Raw genomic sequence first — 25534 nt, 5'->3', positions numbered from 1 at the left:
AGCAGGGGGAGAACGGCTTGAGTCCAATTAGGAGGAGTTGCGCAAAATGTCTGCAGAATGGCCTGGTCCGTAGTCTCCTCCCAGTAGTCTAGAGCGCGCTGCCGTTGTATGTGTTAACAAACGAAAGAGAGGGAGTTCCATGGAAAGCGAGCAAGCTGCGCCCGGTCTCCTCGCATAGGCTTATCGCTTGTGTCTGTCGTCTCGGTAACCGGAGATCCGACCCTGACTGACAACTTATCCGTGCGTAGGCAAATGGGGATGCAGGTTGGATTCAACTCACAAAAGGGGTGTATGTGGGAGTAATGTTACAATGTGTGCGGTGTGCAGAAGAGAAAAGAGTGCACCAATCTGTGAATAACGGGTTGGGGAAACAGATCTACTATCACTTCCCCTGAACATTTTTTTAAACTCACCTCATTCGATCGTAATTGTAAGGTTCAAAGCCCTGCTTGACTTAAAAAAAAAAAAAAATTGCCTACTGCACAACAAACAGTTGTCTGTGTGTGTGCATTCATTGAGCGTAGATGGGTCGCAGCACTTCACAGCTAAAGGGATATAATATTGTAACATGTCTGCTTCGCGCATAGGACAAATGTTACCATCCAGAAGCGTGAGCGTTTTGAACGGAGGAAATGTATGGTTTTTCGGCGGCAGGGCGCAATACCCCGCGGGGTACCTCGTCTCTGGGGTCCGCTCAATGCTGATTCCCTCTCAGCTGTCACCCTTTTCCCCCCAGAGTATAGCACTTTCAGGAGTCAGTGAACGGCGGCGTGGACTTGCCCAAGAGAAAATGACCGAGAATGGAGTGTTCTCCCGGGACAAGGTGTTGACCATCGACACCATGAACCCCACGGTGAAGAACGTCGAGTATGCGGTGCGCGGACCCATTGTACAGCGCGCCATGCAGATCGAGAAAGAGCTGAGAGAGGTATGCTTAAAATAAACGTTATTAATTAAATAATATTGTGATTTAGACTACCCTACACGCTACCCTCTGTCATCATTTTCGTTTTTTTTCATTTTATTTTTTGTTTTGTTTCTCTCAGTTTGAAATATATTGAAGTTTTCAAAGTGGGAAAGCAATCTCTGACACTGTCCCATGCACTGTCAGTCTTTCAACTAGACTCACTGCACCAGTCTGACTTTTAACCTACCTGGACACTACTCTCCTGTGGCCTCACTGGGTCTGCTTTTCTGAAATTGCAACTGTAGCAGAGTGACACGCAGCAGCGTGTTAGGCTTGCGTAATATAGGGTGACGAGACGATTTTGGTGGCCTGTCCCCGTAAATGCCCTAAGAAAGAAAAAAGCAACTCTGAAGATAAATTGAGGCTAATTATTMAAATAATCAAACGCTGATTCCAATCAGATTTGCATGTACAAATTATGTACAGTACCTGTTCAAAGTTTGGACACACCTACTCATTGTAGAATAATAGAGAAGACATCAAAACTATGAAATAACACATATGGAATCATGAAGTAACCAAAAAAAGTGTTAATTTGTGGAATTTCTTTCCTTTTTAATGCGTTTGAGCCAATCACTTGTTTTGTGACAAAGTAAGGGTGGTATACAGAAGATAGCCCTATTTGGTAAAAGACCAAGTCCGTATTATGGCAAGAACAGCTGAAATAAGCAATGGGAAACTGTTGTTTACTTTAAGACATGAAGGTCAGTCAATTTGGAAAATTTCAATAACTTTGAAAGTTTCTTCAAGTGCAGTCAGAAAACCATCAAGTGCTATGATGAAACTGGCTCTCATGAGGACCGCCACAGGAAAGGAAGACCCAGAGTTACCTCTGTTGCAGAGGATAAGTTCATTAGAGTTACCAGCCTCAGAAATTGCAGCCCAAATAAATCCTTCACAGAGTTCAAGTAACAGACACATCTCAACATCAACTCTTCAGAGGAGATGCGTGAATCAGGCTTTCATAATCGAATTGCTGCAAATAAACCACTACTAAAGGACACCAATAATAAGAAGAGACTTGCTTGGGCCACGAAACATGAGCAATGAACATTTGACCGGTGGAAATCTGTCCTTTGGTCTGACGAGTCCAAATTAGAGATTTTTGGTTCCAACCACCGTGTCTTTGTGAGACGCAGAGTAGGTAAACGGGTGATTCCCACCGTGAAATTGATGATTCCCACCGATGATGCCCACCATGGTTCCCACCGTGAAGCATGGAGTAGGAGGTGTGATGATGTGGGGGTGCTTTGCTGGTGACACTGTCAGTGATTTATTTAGAATTCAAGGCACACTTAACATGGTTACCACAGCATTCTGCAGCGATACGCCATCCCATCTGGTTTGCGCTTAGAGGGACTATCATTTGTTTTTCAACAATGACCCAAAACACATCTCCAGGCTGTGTAAGGGCTATTTGACCAATAAGGAGAGTGATGGTGCTGCATCAGATGACCTGGCCTCCACAGACCTGTTATGACAACATTTGATCCATAGGCAAAATTTCCACAATATATACAGTTCTTCAGAAAGTATTCACACCCCTAGAGTTTTTCCATATTTTGTTGTGTTAAAATGTGAGATTAAAATGGATTTAATTGTCATTTTTTTTGTCAATGATCTACACAAAATACACTGTAATTTGAAAGTGGAAGAACAATTCTAACATTTGTAAAGAAATTATGAAAAATAAAACACAAATATATCTTCATTACATAAGTATTAACCCCCCTGAGTCAATACATGTTAGAATCACCTTTTGCAGCAATTACAGTCTTTAAGAGCTTTGCACACCTGGATTGTACAATATTTGCACATTATTATTTTGAAAATTCTTCAAGCTCTGTCAAGTTGGTTGTTGATCGTTGCTAGACAGCCATTTTCAAGTCTTGCCATAGATTTTCAAGCCGATTTATGTCAAAACTGTAACCAGGTCACTCAGGAACATTCAATGTCATCTTGGTAAGCCACTCCAGTGTATATTTGGCCTTGTGTTTTAGGTTACGCTTTGTATTCAGGACATAAAGTTAATTACTATATATATATATTGGTTGGGTGCCCACTGGAGGTCAGGGGGCCCCCAGATAGCATATGAACATGTTATAAGRAATGTCAAAATGTACAGAATTGCAGGAAATTTAATTTAACTGTCGACTTGGCACTCCGGTACTGCTTGCCGTGCGGTAGCAGAGAGAACAGTCTATGGCTAGATGGCTAGATTCACACACACTCACACATACTGTGTACACACTTTCACACTCTTCACATATGCTGCTGCTACTCTGTTTATTATCTATCCAGATTGCCAAYTCCCTTTTACCCCTACCTACATGTACATGTTACCTCAATTACCTCGACTAACCGGTGCCCCCACACATTGACACGGTACCAGTACCCCCTGTATATAGCCTTGTTATTGTCATTTTATTCTGTTACTTTTTTTACTTTAGTTTATTTAGTAAATATTTTCTTAACCAACAATGTCGTTTTAAGAAAATAAGATTTTGTAAGTACACATTTCACGCTAAGGTTTACACCTGTTTTATTCGGCACATGTGATAAATAAAATTTGATTTGATTAGAATTCCTTTTGAGTACCTTTTCCTTCACTGAGACCGGAAGCTCTATTATTACGTACAGGTAAAAATCTGTCGTTCTGCCCTGAGCAAGGCAGTTAACCCACTGTTCCTTGGGTGCTGAAGAGGTGGACGTCGATTATGGCAGCCCCCCGCACCTCTCTGATTCAGAGGGGTTGGGTTAAGTGCAGTAGACACATTTCAGTTGAATGCATTCAGTTGTACAACTGTGTCGTGTCTTTGGCATCATTAAACTGAAGACTTATTTATCAAATAACTCTCTGTAATTATTATTACGCGATTAAACTGATTAATCATGTAACTGTAGTTAACTAGGAAGTCGGGACACCAAGGAAAATATTCAGATTACAACGTTATAATTTTCCTAATATAACTCTTCAGATATTTTTATATCTGATCAATTAGTCTTATAATTAATGAATTATTATTTGCCTCATGTTTGTCTCATTCCAAACGTCGTAAATTGTTGGTTATCTGCACGAACCCAGTCTTCACTATGAGTCATCCATACATCAATTGTCTTAAATCATTTATTTACTAACTAAGTAATTCACAGAACTGCATAAACAAACAGTAGATAGTTACAAGGAAATGATAACGGAGTTTCCCTAGTGGGATAAACCGGTATCACGGCTTGGTGGACAAAATGGGAAGTTGGGGTCAACTGAGATGAGACACTACAAAGTTGATAATTATAACAATTGAAATGCTAATCCTTTGCACATGAACGCTCACTCATTCGGGAACAATTGCAATCAATATATATATTTACGCTCAGTGTGTCGTCGGGATCTCTGTGGAAAAGTTTGTTTCTGTTGGAGAGTCTGTCCGCCCTCTCTCTCTCTCTCTCTCTGTCGTGGTTAGAATGCATAGTTCAGAGTGACATTCATTCATGTCCTTATAGAATAGATGTTTTGGCGGTTGTCGGTCTTCGCGTTCAATGATACCGAATTCCTAGCTGCAGACTAGTAATTAATATCAAAGACTTGTTCTTATTCTGTCGGTATCGATAGTCTAAGAGTTTAACCACGTGGTGTGGTTAAAATATTCAGCCATCTACTCAAACCTTAGGTTTATGGTCTCCTCTCAAAACCTTGGCCCTCTCGTTATCGAGGTAAGCTGGTCTCCAACCTTTAGCCATCTCGTAATTGAGGGAAGCTCGGTCTGGTGATAGAAAACCCGGGTGGGGGTTTTATTTGGAAGAGCAGAAAAAGGCTGTCTCATGACGCCAGGTCCTAACTGGGCTCATGGGCGGTCCTCTGATTTAGTTAAACTCCCAAGGGAATTGGAGTTTCCTTCATTAAACAGTCCAAAATCACATAACACAATTTCACAAACAGTATCATCCTCACTCATTCATCTTACACAACAATTAGATGTAAACCTCATATCTGAGGCTATTATATAAACAGCGTTATGGTAATGTGGCCGTATTGTCTCCCATGAGTTTCACAAAATTGTACCAAACGGACCAGTTCGTGGCTGGATTCTTCACTGATCTTTTATACATTCTCCAGAAAAATAAATGATGTTCGGACCTCAAGTTCTGTGAGGTGGAAGAAATTCCTTTGTTCTCTCTATGAAAACTCACTCTCTCTCTATACTGTGGCCATGAGGAGATAATCTCCTCCAGGAATTTACGACCTGAGGTCGCAGCAGCCTGAGTGTAGGAGACAGAGAGAGGGGGATGGTGCTCACTGTACCCAAAGAGGGCAACGTCATGACAACTGACTAGGTATCCCCCTTTCCCTTTCTCTTTCCATTTCACTAGAATAAATCACATTTTGATCTTGTGAATCCCATTTGTGTGTAGCCTTGTACTAGTTGTGCAATAACTGGTTTACAGTGACTTGAGCAACTCTTGTCATGTGTTTGCACTTCCCTTTGCCCTCCAACCTAACTGTTCACCAAAATATAGACTTTTTGGGTGCATTTGCGCACACACCCAGTGTGTCACCCTCCTGCCAAAGTCTACTACTTTGAAGGTTAGTTGACATTTTTGCAGGTTTGTTGAGCCTTCTGTTGGTCATCTGTTGATTTTTTCACCTCTGTCTCTGTGTCTCTATCTCCCTCACCCTCTGTGTCTCTCTCCCTCACCCTCTGTCTCTGTCTCTGTGTCTCTCCCTCACCCTCTGTCTCTGTGTCTCTCTCTCCCCTCACCTCTGTCTCTGTGTCCTCTCCCTCACTTCTGTCTCTGTGTCTCTCTCTCCCTCACCTCTGTCTCTGTGTCTCCTCTCTCCTCACCCTCAGTCTCTGTGTCTCTCTCTCCCTCAGTCTCTGTTTCTCTATCTCCCTCACCCTTTGTCTCTCTCTCCCTCTGTCTCTGTGTCCTCTTCTCCCTCACCCTCTCCCTCTGTCTCTGTGTCTCTCTCCCCCTCTATCTCTGTGTCTCTCTCTCCCTCACCCTCTGTCTCTGTGTCTCTATCTCCCTCACCCTCTGTCTCTGTGTCTCTATCTCCTCACCTCTGTCTCTGTGTCTCTATCTCCCTCACCCTCTGTCTCTGTGCTCTATCTCCCTCACCCTCTGTGTCTTCTCTCTCCCTCGCCCTCTGTCTCTGTGTCTCTCCCTCACCCTCTGTCTCTGTGTCTCTGTGTCTCTCGCCTCACCCTCTGTCTCTGTGTCTCTCTCTCCCTCGCCCTCTGTCTCTGTGTCTCTCCCTCACCCTCTGTCTCTGTGTCTCTCTCGCCCTTGTCACTGTTTGTTCTCTGTTATACAGTATCAGAGTTGTTCTCTGAGCTGAGAAAGATTCAGGTCAAAGTCCACAAGTCAAACAGAAAACTGAGAGATTCAGTTCAGTCTGTGGTCTGTTTTTACATCAGCTCTATTTAAACGTCTGACCTCACAATGTCGTACAGTATGTCATCTATCATCAGAGGTCAGAGGTCAAATCCTCACTTTACCCCAGACCAATACCACTGTCTCCTTTAACTCTCTTAAAAGCAATAACTCATCACTCCTATAGCCCCCCTGCAGTCCCGTGACATTTGTTATGTGAAATGGGTGAATGATCTAGACCAGAGATGGGAAACAGTGATGGGGGGTGGTGGCCACAAAAAATCTGAACTCATCATGAGGGACTTTAGTTGCTTGTGGGTCTGTTTACCCACATCCATACCCACACATGCAGTCTGAGCCGGCCTTAGCCTTTTGGGGGGCCATTAGTAAAATGTCATTCTCTCCCCACCATCGGGTGAAGAGAATGATTAGCAGTTTTACAGAAATGTTCCTGCAATCCTACAACTTCTGCCATAGGGTGGAGAGAAATGTTCGCATTTTTAATATGATAAATGGTTTTAATATGATATCTGATTGAGAGTGACACACAAAATGAATGGGGGCCCCCCGGTCGGTAATCTACTTTTGTAACCGATGTGAAATGGCTAGCTAGTTAGCGGGGTGCGCGCTAATAGCATTTCAATCGGTGACATCACTCGCTCTGAGATCTTGAAGTAGTTGTTCCCCTTGTTCTGCAAGGGCCGCGGCTTTTGTGGAGCGATGGGTAACGATGCTTCAGAGGGTGGCTGTTGTCGATGTGTGCAGAGGGTCCCTGGTTCGAGGCGAGGAGAAGGACGGAAGCTATACTGTTTCACTTGCTGCATAAAGATCCCATAATACCCCATAAGTGTAACCCTTACCTGCCCTATCCCCTCTTGCTTCATTTCAGGGGTTGACATGGAAACACAGAGATAGTTTACTGATTCCAGTGTAGTGTGCAAAGTGGAACAATCTGAGTGCTATTTCCAGGAAAAAGATTGAAGTGTCTCTGTGTTTGAGAGAGAGAGAGGTACACTCTCTAGCTGGGTAGGGGGGTGGAGGGACTGCCATATGGTCTATGGTGACCAGACGGCCCTATGGCTTTACCAAAATGCAAAACGTCATCTTCATGGATTTTCTCTCTTTTATTTGTTCTGACTCATCCTCAAACACCCCAGCCAACCAGGAGTCTACCTGGCTTTGGGGCAGGTTGGTCATTCAGGAGTCTACCTGGCTTTGGGGCAGGTTGGTCATTCAGGAGTCTACCTGGCTTTGGGGCAGGTTGATCATTTCGAGTCTACCTGGCTTTGGGGCAGGTTGGTCATTCAGGAGCCTACCTGGCTTTTGGGGCAGGTTGTCTATTCGGAGTCTACTGGCTTTGGGGCACGGTTGGTTCATTCAGGAGTCTACCCTGGCTCTGGGCAGGTTGGTCATTCAGGAGTCTACCTGGCTTTGGGGCAGGTTGGTCATTCAGGAGTCTACCTGGCTTTGGGGCAGGTTGGTCAATCAGGAGTCTACATGGCTTAGGGCAGGTTGGTCAATCAGGAGTCTACCTGCTTAGGGGCAGGGTTGGTCATTCAGGAGTCTACCTGGCTTAGGGGCAGGTTGGTCATTCAGGAGTCTACCTGGCTTTGGGGCAGGTTGGTCATTCAGGAGTCTACCTCAGGGGTTTCCCAATAAGTTATTACATCGTTATGTCATACGGAGCACCTAGAAATAGAAACAATGTGTGTTTTGTTATGTATGGGAACATCCAAATATCCAACTAACACACAAACCATGTGCTGTATCAGGTGTATCTGTAGACTCTTCCAAGTATAGCTGGGCCAAACCAGTCTTGTCTTTTGTAACTAAGAATACCTGCTTTTTAAACTGAGCTCTGGTGAGTGTTAGGTTTTTGTGTGAAAACAGGGTACAAAGCTTACAGTCACTTGCTTGCCTTTATCTAAAATAGGTAAGGAAAGAACACGCACTTTCAACAAAATACATTTAGTCTTTCTCTGCTCTCTCTATACTCTTTTCACCCTGTGTCTATGTTGTCTTACTAACACACAAACCTTTTTTGAGGGCTCAGAGGAACTGCAGTGTTTCAGTTGCAGATAAAGTTCAGGAAAATGTTCTGATACCTGAGACGACTTAAAACCTCTACCGCTTCTCTCTCCCGGATCCGGGATCGTCCTCATCAAAAAAGCTGACTAGCATAGCCTAGCCTAACGCGACAGGGATATCATATAATATAATTTTCAGGAAATCACAAGTCCAATACAGCAAATGAAAGATAAACATCTTGTGAATCCAGCCATCATTTCCGATTTTTAAAATGTTTTACAGCGAAAACACATGTATTTCTATTAGCTAACCACAACAGCAAAAGACTCAACCGCATATTTTCACAATTTTTCTACCGCATAGGTAGCTATCACAAAACCGACCAAATAGAGATATAATTAGTCACTAACCAAGAAACAACTTCATCAGATGACAGTGTTATAACATGTTATACAATAAATGTATGTTTTGTTCGAAAATGTGCATATTTGAGGTATAAATCATAGTTTTACATTGCAGCTACCATCAAAAATATCACCAAAGCAGCCAGAATAATTACAGAGAGCAACYTGAAATACCTAAATACTCATCATAAAACATTTATGAAAAATACATGGTGTACAGCAAATMAATCTTGTGAATCCAGCCAATATTTCTGATTTTTTAAGTGTTTTACAGCGAAACACAATATAGCATTATATTAGCTTACCACAATAGCCTAACACACAAATGCATTTATTAGCAGCAAAAGGTAGCGATCGCAAAAACCAGCAAAATATATAAAATTAATCACTAACCTTGACCAACTTCATCAGATGACAGTCTTATAACATCAGGTTATACAATACACTTATGTTTTGTTCGAAAATGTGCATATTTAGAGCTGCAAACCGTGGTTATACATTGTGAATATGTAGCATCGATTCACCAGAATGTCCGGAGCTAGTTTGGACACTCACCTAATCTGACCAAAGAACTCATCATAAACTTTACAAAAAAATACATGTTGGACAGCAAATGAAAGATACGTGTTAGATTTTTAAAAATAACTTTACCATAACAAACAGCTTACGTTATAGCGAGACAGCGCCCGCCAAAACGCGGATAATAGGACTCAACATTTTCCACAGAAATACGAAATAACATCATAAATTGTTCTTACTTTTGCTGAGCTTCCATCAGAATCTTGTACAAGGAGTCCTTTGTCCAGAATAAATCGTTGTTTGGTTTTAGAATGTCCTTCTCTCCTGTCGAATTCACTCCACAAGGCTAGCCAATGTTGATGACGTTCCCAATTTCTCTCGACGCAGAGAACGGAAAACTCCAAAAGTCCCATTAAACGTTGAATAAACTGATGAAACTCGGTTGAAAAAACCTACTTTGTGATGTTTTTCTAATATGTATCAAATAAAAACAAAGCCGGAGATATTAGCCGTGTATACCGAACGCTTATCATAAGACAATAGGGAGGTGCTTCCCGCGCCTAGGTAGAGAAAGGAAATTCTGGACACGTCATTCCAAGAGCTCTTGTTCGACCTCAGATCAAGCTAGACACCCCATTCCACCTTCCAATGCCTGTTGACATCTAGTGGAAGGCGTATGCAGTGCATGCATATCCATAAATATAAGGCAATTCAATAGGGAGGCCCTGGAACAGAGCATCGTTTTCAGATTTTTCACTTCCTGTCTGGAAGTTTGCTGCAAAATGAGTTCTGTTTTACTCACAGATATAATTCAAACAGTTTTAGAAACTTGAGAGTGTTTTCTATCCAATAGTAATAATAATATGCATATTGTACGATCTAGAATAGAGTACGAGGCAGTTTAATTTGGGCACGATTTTTTCCAAAGTGGAAACAGCGCCCCCATATTGACAAGAAGTTTTAAATAGTCATAATTAGTTAATTCTCCTCTTAGCCAAGCAGAAAGAGAAAAAACAGTGTGAGCAAAACAACGTCACATCAACAAATCCAGCCCAAATCATGTCAGTCAGAGCCTTTGTTCCTTGCTCATCGGTTGGCCGATGAACGGGGAACAGAAGGCCCACTAATTGGTTCACAGATCTGTTTTTGCTCTCTTACCAACTCCTAGTCATAACAGATCTGGGACCAGGCTAGAGGCCCACGGAGATGCCTTCTACATCCTCAGGGGTAACCGTGGAGACTTCGGGAAGATTGTGGAATAGCACAGCACGCTGTCACTTTCTTTAATGAATGAAAGGCATCATGTTACATCTCCTGCCTTGAAGAGTAAACTAGAATCCATAATGATGTCACTTTCTTTGGCCAGACTTCAAATTTGTTTTGCCAGACCAATTAGAATGCTACTTATCAGAGACAGAAAATGAGAGGKAAATAAACGTACACATGCAGAAAGAGCAAAAACCACTAGAGAACTGAGTTAAGCATTAGAGAGAGGACAACATCAACCATAGGCTAGTCTCAATCATCTTACAAAGAACATGCAATAGACAGCACTCTGACGAGCCATAGGACTTAATCAGTGTACGTGTCAACAAGGGGTCTGCTAGGTGTTCTTAATCTGTGACAATTTAAAAAGCATTGCTGAGATAAAATACCTTCTTAGGAACTCTTAGGAAGCTTCTTAGGACATTTTAGAAAGTTCCCGTTTTTTTTGCACCTATGTTTTTAACAGTAGTCTGTACTCTCTACTCTCAGAATGAATGCTGGGGACTGACTTTTCTGTTAGCAGTAAAATGTAGGCTACTCTCTACTCTCAGCATGAGTGGAATGGGAGATCCTTTGTATTCCGTGGGTGTCACTCTCCCTGCTGTTTGTGATTGGTCTGGACTGCAGAAACACCTCTGTCGTGTGACCGATTGGAGTGTAGTAGTTTTTTCTTCTGTTGTGTACTCTGGTGGTCATTGCTGGTTCAGCTGGCCCAATTAGATTCGATAAATGTCTCTGGTGGGTAGAACAACAGCGGGCCTGCTTTGCTTCCCACTGAGTTTGAATGAGTTCCACTTGTGGCCACCAACCACTGTCTATCTTGTTATATAGGGTGTCAAATACCAAACATCTGGACACTCACTGAGGAGTCTGTGTTCTTGGCCAGTTCAGTTCCATCATCCATCAAGGGCAGTTTGATACGTTCAACTGCTTGACATATTGTTCTCCGATACTGTATTCTGAGAGAAGTAGCTAAGTAGTGGCATTTTATTGACCTATAAGGACAGAGAAAATGGCACAGACAGCTACCCCCTGTTTCTATTGGCTTATAAGGACATAATGTCACRACACTCCCTAAAAACCTTCCCAAATTCAGTTTTTACCATTATCCATGTCTCTTTTGAGTCTCTTTTTTAAAAACTCTGCAGTTGACACCTGCTTTACTACTTAACGTCTGTTTGTTTCTACAGCTGGAGTCTAGCTGATGTAACACTTGACAAGGCTTTCAGGCAGCCTGGGAATGTGTATGTCTCCTTTTGTTTTCCAGATAGCATTTTCTCTGCTTTAATATACACTGAGTGTACAAAACATTATGAACACCTGTTCTTTCCATGATATAGACTGACCAGGTGAATCCAGGTGAAAGCTATGAACCCTTATTGATGTCACTAATTCAATTCACTTAAATCAGTGTAGATGAAGGTAAGAAGACAGGTTAAAGAAGGATTTTTAAGCCTTTAGACAACAGAGACATGGATTGTGTATGTGTGCCATTCAGAGGGTGAATGGMKAAGACAAAAGATTTAAGTGCTTATAAATGGGGTATGGTAGTAGGTGCCAGGTGCTCCGGTTTGAGTGTTTAAAAAAACTGCAACACTGCTGGGTTTTTCAAGCTCAACAGTTTCCCGTGTGTATCATGAATGGTCCACCACCCAAAGGACATCCAGCCAACTTGACACAACCGTGGGAAGCATTGGAGTCAACATGGGCCAGCATCCCTGTGGAATGCTTTCGACACCTTGTAGAGTTCATGCCCCGACAAATTGAGGCTGTTCTGAGGGCAAAAGGTGGTGCAACTCAATATTAGGACGGTGTTCCTAATGTTTTGTACATTCAAGGTGGTGTTAGGCTAAAATGTCCCATCTTGTTTTGACTCCCTCCACTCTGCTTCCAAACACACGTAGACGCACATTATGTGTATGCATTTGTAGGTAGGTGTGTCTTATCTTATCATTTGCAAACCCTGCCCCCATTTACACATTACACCTTCACAGAGACTGCTAACATTGGATTGTATTACTCCTGTGTTTTATGTTTTTTAACAGCGCTAATGTTCTACATTTTAGGACAAAAGGCAAGGGGAGAGGAGAGCATGTATTGAACCAATGCATGTTGGCATTCTGCCAAGTCATTTCTCCTGGAAAAGACTATACCTGATTTTGTGTTTGTGCTTGAGAGTTGAATAAGTAAAAACACTTGGTATAGAAAATTATAAAGAGCTGTTTGGCTGTTACTAAGGGCTGTCTATTTTAGTGCATTTGCTATCGACTAACATTGTTTGAGAGAGAGAGAGGTTGGGAGAGGAGGGAGGGAGAGAAAGAAAGAACGAGACAGAGAGTGTGAGAGGGAGGGAGAAAGAGAGAGGGAGAAAGAGAGTGAGACAGAAAGAGAAATATAGCTGACGCCAGTGCCAAGCCTTTTCCAGAGCTCTTGTTTGTTCTCCTGATAGCATGACTACAGTAGATGGGCATCTTTAGCTTTACCTGAGGTAGTGGAGACATCTGAGATTAGAGAGTACAGCCGTGGCTGGAGTCTAGGAGGACGTGACCTCATACTCATGTCTTAGTTATAGAGGGACACACGCAGATTAAGTAGTTATAAATGGGTTTATAAGTATGAGTTTATAAGTTTATAAAGAATAAGGTGACTTATTGGTCTGCATTTCTGCACTGCACACCCCTGGGATCCAGCATATCATTCATCCATCTCTTTCTTCCTTGCCCTAGTCTTCTCATCGTTTTGTGTCTTGTTTCTGTGTCCTGAAGGGAGTGAAGAAGCCTTTCACTGAGGTCATCAAGGCCAACATTGGCGACGCCCATGCCATGGGCCAGCAGCCAATCACCTTCTTCAGACAGGTCTGCTTTTATTCCCTAAGTTCCAAACCATTTATTTAAAACCACAGTTCTCTTTTTGATTACAGGATGTCTTTCATTCTCCTTTATCATTTGAAACCGTTCTGTCTAAGGCAAAAACACATTGTGACCTTTTCATGCAGATTCATGTGGTGTTCCATGCAGATTTGTGTACATTATTCTGCATCAACTCCTGTCTGTTCCTCACCTTACTCTCTGTCCTCTCTTCCTCCTCAAGGTCTTGGCACTCTGCTCCTACCCGGAACTATTGAATGAAAACATGTTTCCAGAGGATGCCAAAAACAGAGCACGACGCATTCTGCAGGCTTGTGGAGGCGGTAGTGTGGGTATGTTGTTCATGCACTGGATAGATTGTGTATTGTAAGGATGTAAGTTAAAATATAATTATGTTTTGGCTAATAGGCCCGTGTTAGCCTTTTGGTGACCGCGTAACCAATGAAATGACCTCCAACTCCGGTCCTGGAGCACTGTAGTGTATTGAGTTCTCTCTCTCTCTCTCTCTCTCTCTCTCTCTCTCTCTCTCTCTCTCTCTCTCTCTCGTCGCTCTCGCTCTCGCTCTCGCTTCTCTCTCTCTCTCTCTCTCTCTCTCTCTGCTCTGTCTCTCTCTCTCTCTCTCTCTCTCTCTCTCTCTCTCTCTCTCTCTCTCTCTCTCTCTCTCTCTCTCGCTCTCGCTCTCGCTCTCGCTCTCTCTCAGGTGCATACAGTGCCAGCCAGGGAATAGACTGCGTGCGGCAGGACGTGGCTTCGCTACAATCGAGCGTCGGGACGGGGGTGTACCCTGTGACCCAGACAACGTTTACCTCACACGGCGCCAGCGATGGCATCGTAGTAAGAACAATACAAAATCTAATAATTGTGTTTTAAAGTAACATTCTCACTGCAGATAAAGAGGAAGGCGGAAGGAGAGCGTTGAGGACTATAGGCTTGATGTGCACCTATCAGTCGGTCTATCTCCCAGCAACTTTAATCACCTATTATTCTTGATTTATTAATTAATTATCTATAATTTGCTTACCAACTCACTCCCTTCTCCTCCCCCTGTCTTTCCTAGACCATGCTGAAACTATTGGTGTGTGGTGAGGGTGCATCGAGACAGGGTGATGATCTCCATCCCTCAGTACCCTCTTGTACTCGGCTGCCCTGGCTGAGCTGGGCGCTGTGCAGGTCAACTACTACCTGAATGAGGAGAAGTGCTGGAGCATGGACCTTAGTGAGCTAGAGCGCTCCCTAGCGGAGGCCAGGAAGCACTGCAACCCCAAAGCCCTCTGCATCATCAACCCTGGTAACCCCACTGGTAAGTAGCCAAGCTTAACGGGGGCTGACTTCCTGATTTAGCCTTGGTCAGGGGCGAAAATCTGATATCAACCTTGAAGGGACAATTACATACATTTTCTCAAGAGCAATTCCTGAGGGGGACACCCAAAGTAGTGTGTACAACATAGCCTACGTTGTAATAATGTAAATGTATATTGAGGAACCATAATTCCTACAACTGAATAATTGATAGGTACAGTAGTTAACTGAAGGGTTTAACCAACTTGTTCAAATGTTTAAATCATATAATACTACTACTAATAATAGTTATAGCAGTGCTCCTTACCAGTCCAGTATGTATGCAGATTCGTACTTACAACTAGCAATATCAAGAAAGGCCAGTAGGTAGCAATGGTACTGTACACTGTATGGGTGTAGTTTTCATAAATACAATGAACATGGTGTGATCTCATCTAAAAATAATCTCCATGAGAACCATCACAAAGTTAGTCTCCGTATTGGAATTGAACCTTTTAATTTGACTTTTTCTGATACATTTATATAGTCATTAAATGTGCCACTGGCCTGAGTCTACTACAATATCTTACAAGAACAAAAAGCTTAAAATAAGTACAGTTCTAAAAGCAAAATAACTACTTCAATGAAAAACCCAAATAAATCAAACAAAATATCCTTCAGTCAGTGTCTCAACTCTTCAAACAGCAGCTATGGACAAGTATGTCGCACAAAGTATGCAATTTTAAATAAATAACATGAAATAAATAATTTGTAAGTGTACTGTCGTGTACTGTCATGTACTAAAAACTACTCTCCTCTAGGATACTTAGTACCCGCTCATACTGCCCTAGCACAGCTCTAATAGCAGTATTCCGCACAGTCCACCTTGTTGGACATAGGGGTTTCCGGGTGGGCAGATGTGTTTCTTTGGACGTGGCAATTGATTCAAACATGCTCTTTAAACTTTCCTGACTGGTCATAGAGGACACCTAACTGATGGACCCAGAAAGGGAATCCCGGATCAGTGGGGAGGCTGAGCAGCCCAGCCTGTGTAATCAGATTTACACAGTGTGGCTCCACAATGGACATAGAGGGCTAATGGCTGCTGCCTTCTCACAATTGCCTGTGCACCTGTGTATTTTCCTGCCATGTTTGAGGCACCATCGTAACTCTGCCCACGTAAGCCAGACATGGGCAAATTGAGCCTCAACAAACACTTCAGTTGCCACTTTCGCAATGCCCTCGCCTGTTGTCTCCGACACCCTGTATAGCCCAATAAACTCCTCGTGAGGGACAAGGTCATGGTCAACATAATGCAAAAGACACTCTCCTGTTCAGCACCAGAGACATCTTGAGTACCATCAACAATTAATGAAAATTGTACAATCGGAAGAGATCTAATCTCAGCTGCAATGCCTCGAATGATTGTATTGGCCTGATGTTCAGAATATTCATTCTGTGCTTTGGGGCCTCTTGAAACGTCAACACTCTGTTGGCAAGAGTTTGCAGTTCAAAAATTGTTGGTGTGGCTGATATGGTTTTGTGCCATCACTGAGGTAACTGGACAATGCTGTGCCACTGTCCCCTATACTGTGGCTGCTGGCAACAAGGGTGACACCTGGTCTGCCGTGGCTGTGACTTGTTCTCTGAAGTCTCTCTCCCTGGCTCTTTCCCTTTCACCACCCTCACAAGACTCGTCTGTCTCCTAGAAAAGAAATAAGGTGTTTGCCGTACTCCTAACTACCGGTACCCACAAACTACACAATTAATCACAACAGCAATACCATTGCCATAAACAAATCTTAGTTTAGTCATCAGTTTAAGTTGAGAGCGGGGGTATCCATGGCATTTTCCAATTAATGTCCCTATTTTACAAGTAAAAAAATTGAGAACCTTTCATAATGTTGCCAAACAAAGACTCAACAAACTTACCTGAGACCCCTGTCTCTGCCAGTCTGTCCCTGCCTATCTGTCCCCAGCTCTGCTGTCTGTGTGCCATCCTGTTGCCTGCTCTGCCTAATGACATCATTGTGAAACATTCCATTAGCATTTCACTTCTTTCTTATGAACATTTTATCAACTCGTCTTTGAGATATTAGGCTACTAGAGTTCTTAACTTTGCGTTTTGGTGTACTGAAAAATACTCTGATGTCCGTCTTTTTACTTTTTTCTCCATTTTTCTACCTGGCTGGCTGGCTGGCCGGTCTAGCTGCACACACACACATTTACAACAACATATGCTACAACCTTTTCTAATTTTAATATAGTTTGTTTCATATTGGCGGCTTCCAACAATAGTTGAATTTGTAAAGCTAGCGAGCACCAACTCCGTTCTTGGTGTGTTTGCCATAATCGTAAAAAAAAAAAAAAAGGTGAAATAAAATAAATGTAAAAAAGTTCACTACGCGACAATTTAGGCTTTTGCAACGAGACCATTAAATATATTTAAGACAATGGTATAAGAGAGTGTAGTTCTGTTCAGTTTGGACTTCAGTTTATCGCCAACTTTATCACAGGGACTTTGAAGCACTACAGCTGCATGCTGATCTTGGAATAAACTGACGATAGCAAAGATTCCATCTTTGACGACGCCACATTAATGGAATAGGTACTAGCTAGCTTGCTAGTTAATGTTTGCTTTAGTTTGCGCGCTAGCTCTGCAAATTCAGCTAGTGTGTGAACCCTGCCAACATAAAAATGTAAACATTGCTATGGCGCGATTGACTGGATTAACCTCACGTCAGTTACGTACATGTGCCTTTCAGACAGTAGATACGAACCTCTATTACCTTGCCAGCTAAAGAACTGGCAGTGGATCAAACCATTGTGAGGCAAAGGGCGGGGTGGTCGCAATCTTTTGAAACTTAAAAAGGCGCTATTAAGTGTCTATAATCAGCACAACTGCTTTCATTGCGTATTATTAATATTATTGAATACATCATTATGTTTACAGTGATAGATTGGGGGGGACAAATCATATTTTTCCCAGGATGGGGGGGTCGTGTCCCCCCCGTCCCCCCTGGGATTTCCGCCTATGGCCTTGGTTTCAATTTTCCTCATTAAGAAATGCGACTAAGAACAAGATTTGAGTCTTGAAGGCGTGCTTTGATGTGGGTGTCTCTCTTGTGTGTTCGAACATTAGAAGTGTATGTATTTTTGCTCTGCCAAAACAGTACACAGTTACACTCACTCACCCTTCTAGATAACTTGCAACTTTCTAACCAGTTCATGTGTCTGGAGGTAGCCTAGACTAGCTAGCAAACTTATTTTGCCAATTAGCTTCAGCCGGTGGTGTGTGTCCTTGGCAAAATTGGTTTGACTTTGGATAGCCTATCTCTGGGGCTAGTTAGTGACCGTCAATAAATTACACAATGTAAATGGGACAATATTTCCATGTTGCACATCTTTTAGTTGTCTCATTAAATTAATTCAGTATTTGTTTATGCATTTCTACAATTTATTGAATGTCAAACCAATAACCATGGGCATTATTATTGGGTCTTGTGCAACTGCGCTCCGAATTTATGATTACTTGGGTGCTGCCAGCTGTGGGAATGTGAGCAGGATTTAAATAACCCAACCCAAGGAAAACTGTTACGTACCCTTCATTCTGTGACATCCCATTTATTCCTAATTATCTCGCAAAATTTCAGTTTTCCTCCCAGTCATGACACTAGATGGAGCCAGAGGACATAGATCCCACTTGGACAGAAACCAAAATGTCCAGTTCTACTAATATGATTCTGAACCGTTCCCTCTCCAACTCTGTGATAGGTCAGGTCCAGAGCAGACAGTGTATTGAGGACGTGATCCGATTCGCTGCTAAAGAGCGACTCTTCCTGATGGCTGATGAGGTAAACCAATCAGACCTTTTTGTCATCCTCCTCATAAACATAATTTCACCTCTACATTCATCTCTTACCCCCTGACATCCCTCTCTCTCTGTCCCTCTCCTCTAGGTGTACCAGGATAATGTGTATGCGGAGGGTTGCCAGTTCCATTCCTTTAAGAAGGTGCTTTTTGAGTTGGGACCAGAGTACTCTGACAATGTAGAACTGGCGTCCTTCCACTCCACCTCTAAGTGCTACATGGGAGAGTAAGATCATTCTCATTAATTTAACATGACCTGAAATATCAACCATTATATGACCTTACTACTTCAACCAATATAGAAATAGCTAGACCTGTAGATATGGTGCAGTTGTGTCTTGCCTTCTGAATCTCTGTACCTGGTTTCTCTCTCTCTTCTCCTGCCTGCTAGGTGTGGTTTRCGTGGGGGTTACATGGAGGTGATTAATATGGACCCGGAGGTGCAGGCCCAGCTCTCTAAGCTGGTGTCGGTCAGACTGTGTCCCCCCGTCCCTGGTCAGGCTCTGATGGACCTGGTGGTCAACTCTCCCCAGCCTGGAGAACCTTCCCACACCACCTTCATGAAGGTAATAATATATGGTCATTAAGCAGACATTGACTTAAATGACATACCAGACTGTCAACATTGACAGGGACACACATTCAATATACACTGAGTATACAAAACATTAAGAACACCTGCTCTTTCCATGACATAGACTGACCAGGTGAATCCAGGTGAAAGCTAGGATCCCTTATTGATGTCACTTGTTAAATCCACTTCAATCCGTGTAGATGAAGGGGAGGAGACAGGTTAAAGAATGATGTTTAAGCCTTGAGACAATTGAGACATGGATTGTGTATGTGTGCCACACACGCATGCACGCACGCACGCAACGCACCACGCACGCACGCCACGCACCACACACACACACAACACACACACACACACACACACACACACACACACACACACACACACACACACACACACACACACACACACACACACACACCACACACTCACACTACACCCTCTTCTCCATGTCCAGGAGCGCACAGCCACCCTCAGTCTCCTGGCAGAGAAGGCTAAACTGACAGAGCAGATTCTGAACACAGTACCTGGGATCACCTTTAACCTGTTCAGGGAGCCATGTACTCATTCCCTAACATCAGCCTGCCAGAGAAATCCATCAACGAAGCTAAGGTCAGTCAATACCACTATAATATATACCACGCCCCTTTTGTGGGTTAGCCCGTATACACATCAATAAACAACAATTACTCTAATATATTATATACACATCAATTACCAATTATTCATCAATCAATCAATCAATTTTATTTTATATAGCCCTTCGTACATCAGCTATAATTCTCGAAGTGCTGTACAGACACCCAGCCTAAAACCCCAAACAGCTAGTAATGCAGGTGTAGAAGCACGGTGGCTAGGAAAAACTCCCTAGAAAGGCCAAAACCTAGGAAGAAACCTAGAGAGGAACCAGGCTATGAGGGGTGGCCAGTCCTCTTCTGGCTGTGCCGGGTGGATATTATACAGAACTATGCCAAGATTCAAAAATGTTCATAAGTGACAAAGCATGGTCAAATAATAATCATGAATAATTTTCAGTTGGCTTTTCATAGCCGATCATCAAGAGTTGAAAAACAACAGTCTGGGACAGGTGGCGGTTCCATAACCGCAGGCAGAACAGCTGAAACTGGAATAGCAGCAAGGCCAGGCGGACTGGGGACAGCAAGGAGTCACCACGGGCGGCAGTCCCGACGCATGGTCCTAGGGCCCAGGTCCTCCGAGAGAAAAGAAAGAGAGAAGGAGAAAATTAGAGAGAGCCAAGATTTTTCAAAATTTCCATAAATGACAAGCATGGTCAAATAATAATCAGGAATAAATCTCAGTTGGCTTTTCACAGCCGATCATTAAGAGTTGAAAACAGCAGGTCTGGGACAGGTAGGGGTTCCATAACCGCAGGCAGAACAGTTGAAACTGGAATAGCAGCAAGGCCAGGCGGACTGGGGACAGCAAGGAGTCACCACGGCCGGTAGTCCCGACGTATGGTCTAGGGCTCAGGTCCTCCGAGAGAAAAAGAGAAGAAGGAGAAAATTAGAGAGAGCCAAGATTTTCAAAATGTTCATAAATGACAAGCATGGTCAAATAATAATCAGGAAAAATCTCAGTTGGCTTTTTCATAAGCCATTCATTAAGAGTTGAAAACAGCAGGTCTGGGACAGGTAGGGGTTCCGTAACCACAGGCAGAACAGTTGAAACTGGAATAGCAGCAAGGCCAGGCGGACTGGGGACAGCAAGGTGTCATCATGCCCGGTAGTCCTGACGTATGGTCCTAGGGCTCAGGTTCTCAGAGAGAAAGAGAGAACGAGAGAATTAGAGAGAGCATACTTAAAATTCACACAGGACACTGGATAAGACAGGAGAAGTACTCCAGGTAACCAACTGACCCTAGCCCCCCGACACAAACTACTGCAGCATAAATACTGGAGGCTGAGACAGGAGCGGTCAGGAGACACTGTGGCCCCATCCGAAGAACCTATGCCTATTGCAAAACACAATCATATGAAACAAACACAATTACAACACAGCAGCTCTGGTGTTGAGGACTGAAATACTAATCCAGGAAATTAGAAAATTATAATTTGGCAATTTCTGAATTATGGAGTTTATGGTCCCATCACCTGTTGATATATACACACCAATTAAGTTGATATATTTGATTGTGAGATGTGTTTCCTGTGTACAGTATATACAATACCAGTCAAAAGTTTGGACACACCTACTCATTCAAAGGTTTTTCTTTATTTTTACTCTTTTCTACATTGTAGAATAATAGTGAAGACATCAAAACTATGAAATAACACATATGGAATCATGTAGTAACCAATCAAGTGTTAAACAAATCAACATATATGTAATATTTTAGATTCTTTCAAGTAGTCATCCTTTGCCTTGATGACAGCTTTGCACACTCTTGGCATTCTCTCAACCAGCTACACCTGGAATGCTTTTCCAACAGTCTTGAAGGTGTTCCCACATATGCTGAGCACTTGTTGGCTGCTTTTCCTTCACTCTGCGGTCCAACTCATCCCAAACCATCTTAACAGACTCATCTCAACATCAACTGTTCAGAGGAGACTGCATGAATCAGGACCTCATAGTCGAATTGCTGCAAAGAAACCTCTACTAAAGGACACCAATAAGAAGAAGAGACTTGCTTAAGCCAAGAAACACGAGCAATGGACATTAGACCGGTGGAAATTTGTCCTTTGGTCTGACAAGTCCAAATTAGAGATTTTTGGTTCCAACCGTTGTCTCTTTGTGAGACGCAAAGTAGGTGAACGGATGATCTCCGCATGTGTGGTTCCCACCGTGAAGCATGGAGTAGTGATGGTGGGGGGTGCTTTGCTGGTGACACTGTCAGTGATTTATTTAGAATTCAGGGCACACAACCAGCATGGCTACCACAGCATTCTGCAGCGATACGCCATCCCATCTGGTTTGTGCTTAGTGGGACTATCATTTGTTTTTCAACAGGACAATGACCCAACACACCTCCAGGCTGTGTAAGGGCTATTTGACCAAGAAGGAGAGTGATGGAGTGCTTTATCAGATGACCTGGCCTCCACAATCATAGTTTTGATGTCTTCACTATTATTATACAATGTAGAAAATAGTAAAAATAAAGAAAAACCCTTGAATGAGTAGGTGTGTCCAAACTTTTGACCGGTACTGTATGTGTCATCCCACTGTAATACCTCTGTAAGGTCAGGTGATTGTGGAGGCCAGGTCATCTGATGCAGGACTCCATCACTCTCCTTCTTGGTCAAATAGCCCTTACACAGCCTGGAGGTGTGTTGGGTCATTGTCCTGTTGAAAAACAGTTTATCTTTGCTTATTTGAGCTGTTATTGCCATAATATGGACTTGGTCTTTTACCAAATAGGGCTATATTCTGTATACCACCCCTACCTTGTCACAACACAACTGATGGGCCAAATTCCACAAATTAACTTTTAACAAGGCACACCTGTTAATTGAAATGCATTCCAGGTGACTACTTCATGAAGCTGGTTGAGAGAATGGCAAGAGTATGCAAAGTCTGTCTTCAAGGCAAAGGATGACTACTTGAAAGAATCTAAAATATTACATATATGTTGATTTGTTTAACACTTGTTTGGTTACTACATGATTCCATATGTGTTATTTCATAGCTTTGATGTCTTCACTATTATTCTACAATGTAGAAAAGAGTAAAAATAAAGAAAAACCATTGAATGAGTAGGTGTGTCCAAACTTTTGACTGGTACTGTATGTGTCATCCCACTGTAATACCTCTTTCCCTCTCAGTCTCTCTCTCTCTCCCCCCAGGCGCTTGGCCAGGCTCCAGACATGTTCTACTGTATGAAGCTGTTGGAGGAGACTGGCATCTGTCTGGTCCCAGGAAGTGGCTTCGGACAGAAGGACGGCACCTACCACTTCAGGTCTGGACAACCCAGTTTACTCAAACATTTTATCACAGCCTTTCACAAACTTAGATGGGTATAATTTCCCTTTTTGATATACCTTTACAAGGTAGAAATGTTTGCAACAGAAAAATAGTATATATGGCTTTTAGTTTCCAATGCCCTGCATTTCGTTCAAAGTTCCCTTTCTCTCTCTCCCTTCCTCCTTCCCTCGTTCCAGGATGACCATTCTGCCGCCCACAGACAAGCTGAAGATCTTACTGGCTAAAGTAAAGGAGTTCCACCAGAAATTCACTCAGCAGTACTCTTAACTATCCTCCTTAACTTCCTAACTTTCACCCAATCAGAAGAGAATAGCACACTGAACACTATGCGCACAGTCTACCAGCCAAACTACCAGAATGTATCTGTCACTAAGTGCCTACTGTGTTAGTGGCTCTGTCGCCAGTCGCCTTGATCATGCACTTTAGCCCCTTAGCCTACAAAATTCCAAGAAATGGTGGACTCCGACTGTACATGTAAAACTGTAGTGATTATGAACATCAGAATAAGAGCTGTAGTTTTTTATGTTGGGACATATCAAATTCAGTTCAATCTGGCATACTTGATAGAATTTATATTAATTGTCATCTCAGTTGTGTTTGTGTGTGTGCGTGTGTGTGGGAAAGAGGGTATGTGTCCTTGTGTGTGTGTCATGATCACAAGTCAAGGCCAGTATGATGGTACAGTAATGTAGTGCTGTATGAAATGAAGAATCTGAAAGCACTAGTACATTATTTCCAAACTCTGTAGAAATGATTTTGTCAGTATTGTAGACAAAGGCACAGGGAAGTATTGTATATTAGAGAAACTTTCACAATGATTTTAAATTGAAAGATGATTTTATTGTATTGAAAATCTCCATCATATAGTCTTTTATATTCATAGTTTCAGTTTGGCCCTTTTTTGTGTGTACATTTTCACCATCGTACATTCTATATAGCAAACTAATGGAAAAACCTGGACAAAGAAAAGACAGCAGGGAGAAGAATTTTCAATAGCAGGAAAATGAAATTCAAGGTTATTAAAGTGAGAGAAAATGTTTTTTAAACGCTGTCAGGGATTTTCTGAATTATGAAGACAACAGCCGTGCATGACAATTATCATGGGAGTGAGTGAGGAGGTTACTGAACAAACACACACACACACACACACACTCCCCTGGGAGAGGATGTCTGTCCCCTGCGGAGTCTGTCAGATCTAGAAGATAAAAGCACATCATGTTCCACCACTACCTACATTACACAACAACCACTGTACAATACACCAGCCAGCACCACCTTACAACCATACATCCAAACCCTCCTCTCCAGCCGTACAGACAGCCCTCCTGAGCCCCCATACCTACAGAGTGGGAAAGGGAGTTGGGGTGAGTCCATTAAAACTCAAGCTTTTAGTCTGTAAAGATTTTTCTCCCTCCTTCTCTCCACAGCAGCTGCCAGCCTTCATTATCCATGACAAAACAGAGCCCCTTTCTTAATTAACCACCTTTTAGTCTTTCTCTAACCCTTACAATCCCCCCTCACAGCCCTTACAATCCCCCCTCACAGCCCTTACAATCTCCCCTCACAGCCCTTACAAGCTCCACCCACACCCTTACAATCTCCCCTCACAGCCCTTACATCTCCCCTACAAGCCTTTACAATCTCCCCTCACAGCCCTTACATCTGCCCTTACAATCTCCCCGCATAGCCCTTACAATTTCACCTCACACCCTTACAATCTCCCCTCACAGCCCTTACAATCCCCCCTCGACAGGCCTTACAATCCCCCCTCACAGCCCTTACAATCTCGCCGCTCACAGCCCTTACAATCTCCCATTACAATCTCCCCTCATCCCCTCACAGCCTTACAACCTCCCCTCACAGCCCTACAAATCTCCCCTCACAGCCCTTACATCTCCTCTCACAGCCCTACAATGTCTCCTCACAAGCCCTACAATCTCCCATTACAATCTCCCCTCACAGCCCTTACAACCTCCCCTCACAGCCCTTACAACCTCCCCTCACAGCCCTTACAATCCCCCCTCACAGCCCTTACATCTCCTCTCACAGCCCTTACAATCTCCCCTCACAGCCCTTACTACTCCCCTCACAGCCCCTCACAGTTCTCACTAATTTAATTGTGTGCGCTTGTTTTACACAGTCACCGTTCTACATCTTTGTTCCCTGAGAGACAGCAAAAATGTTATCTCTTTGTCATTATAGTGGTAACTCCTCTTTCGGATAATAATTCAGATATGCATGATATTCAAGTGGGTGAATAAGTGATTGAAACAATCAAGCCAACAAGTTTGAAACAAATCATTTGAGAGAGAGATAGACTGAGGGGGACCATCTGTCCAGAAAGCCTTTTCTCCGTGTCCAGCAGATGTCCTGATATTGGATGGCATTTAGCTGCATGGTATTAACTCACAAGTGGAGAAATGGGGTGTCAACAACATACTAGTACTAT

The 25534-nt window shown here is 42.9% G+C and overlaps 1 pseudogene; it reads left to right on the top strand.

Moving 5' to 3' along the window:
* Window positions 1–87: 87 nt before the first annotated feature.
* LOC111957061 (alanine aminotransferase 2-like) lies at window positions 88–24131 on the top strand (annotated as a pseudogene).
* The last annotated feature ends 1403 nt before the right edge of the window (window positions 24132–25534 follow it).

Source organism: Salvelinus sp. IW2-2015, linkage group LG32, assembly GCF_002910315.2.
Source record: "Salvelinus sp. IW2-2015 linkage group LG32, ASM291031v2, whole genome shotgun sequence".
Classification (NCBI taxonomy): Eukaryota; Metazoa; Chordata; class Actinopteri; order Salmoniformes; family Salmonidae; genus Salvelinus; species Salvelinus sp. IW2-2015.
Note: the sequence above shows the minus strand (reverse complement) of the source record. Positions and strands in the feature narration are given on the sequence as shown.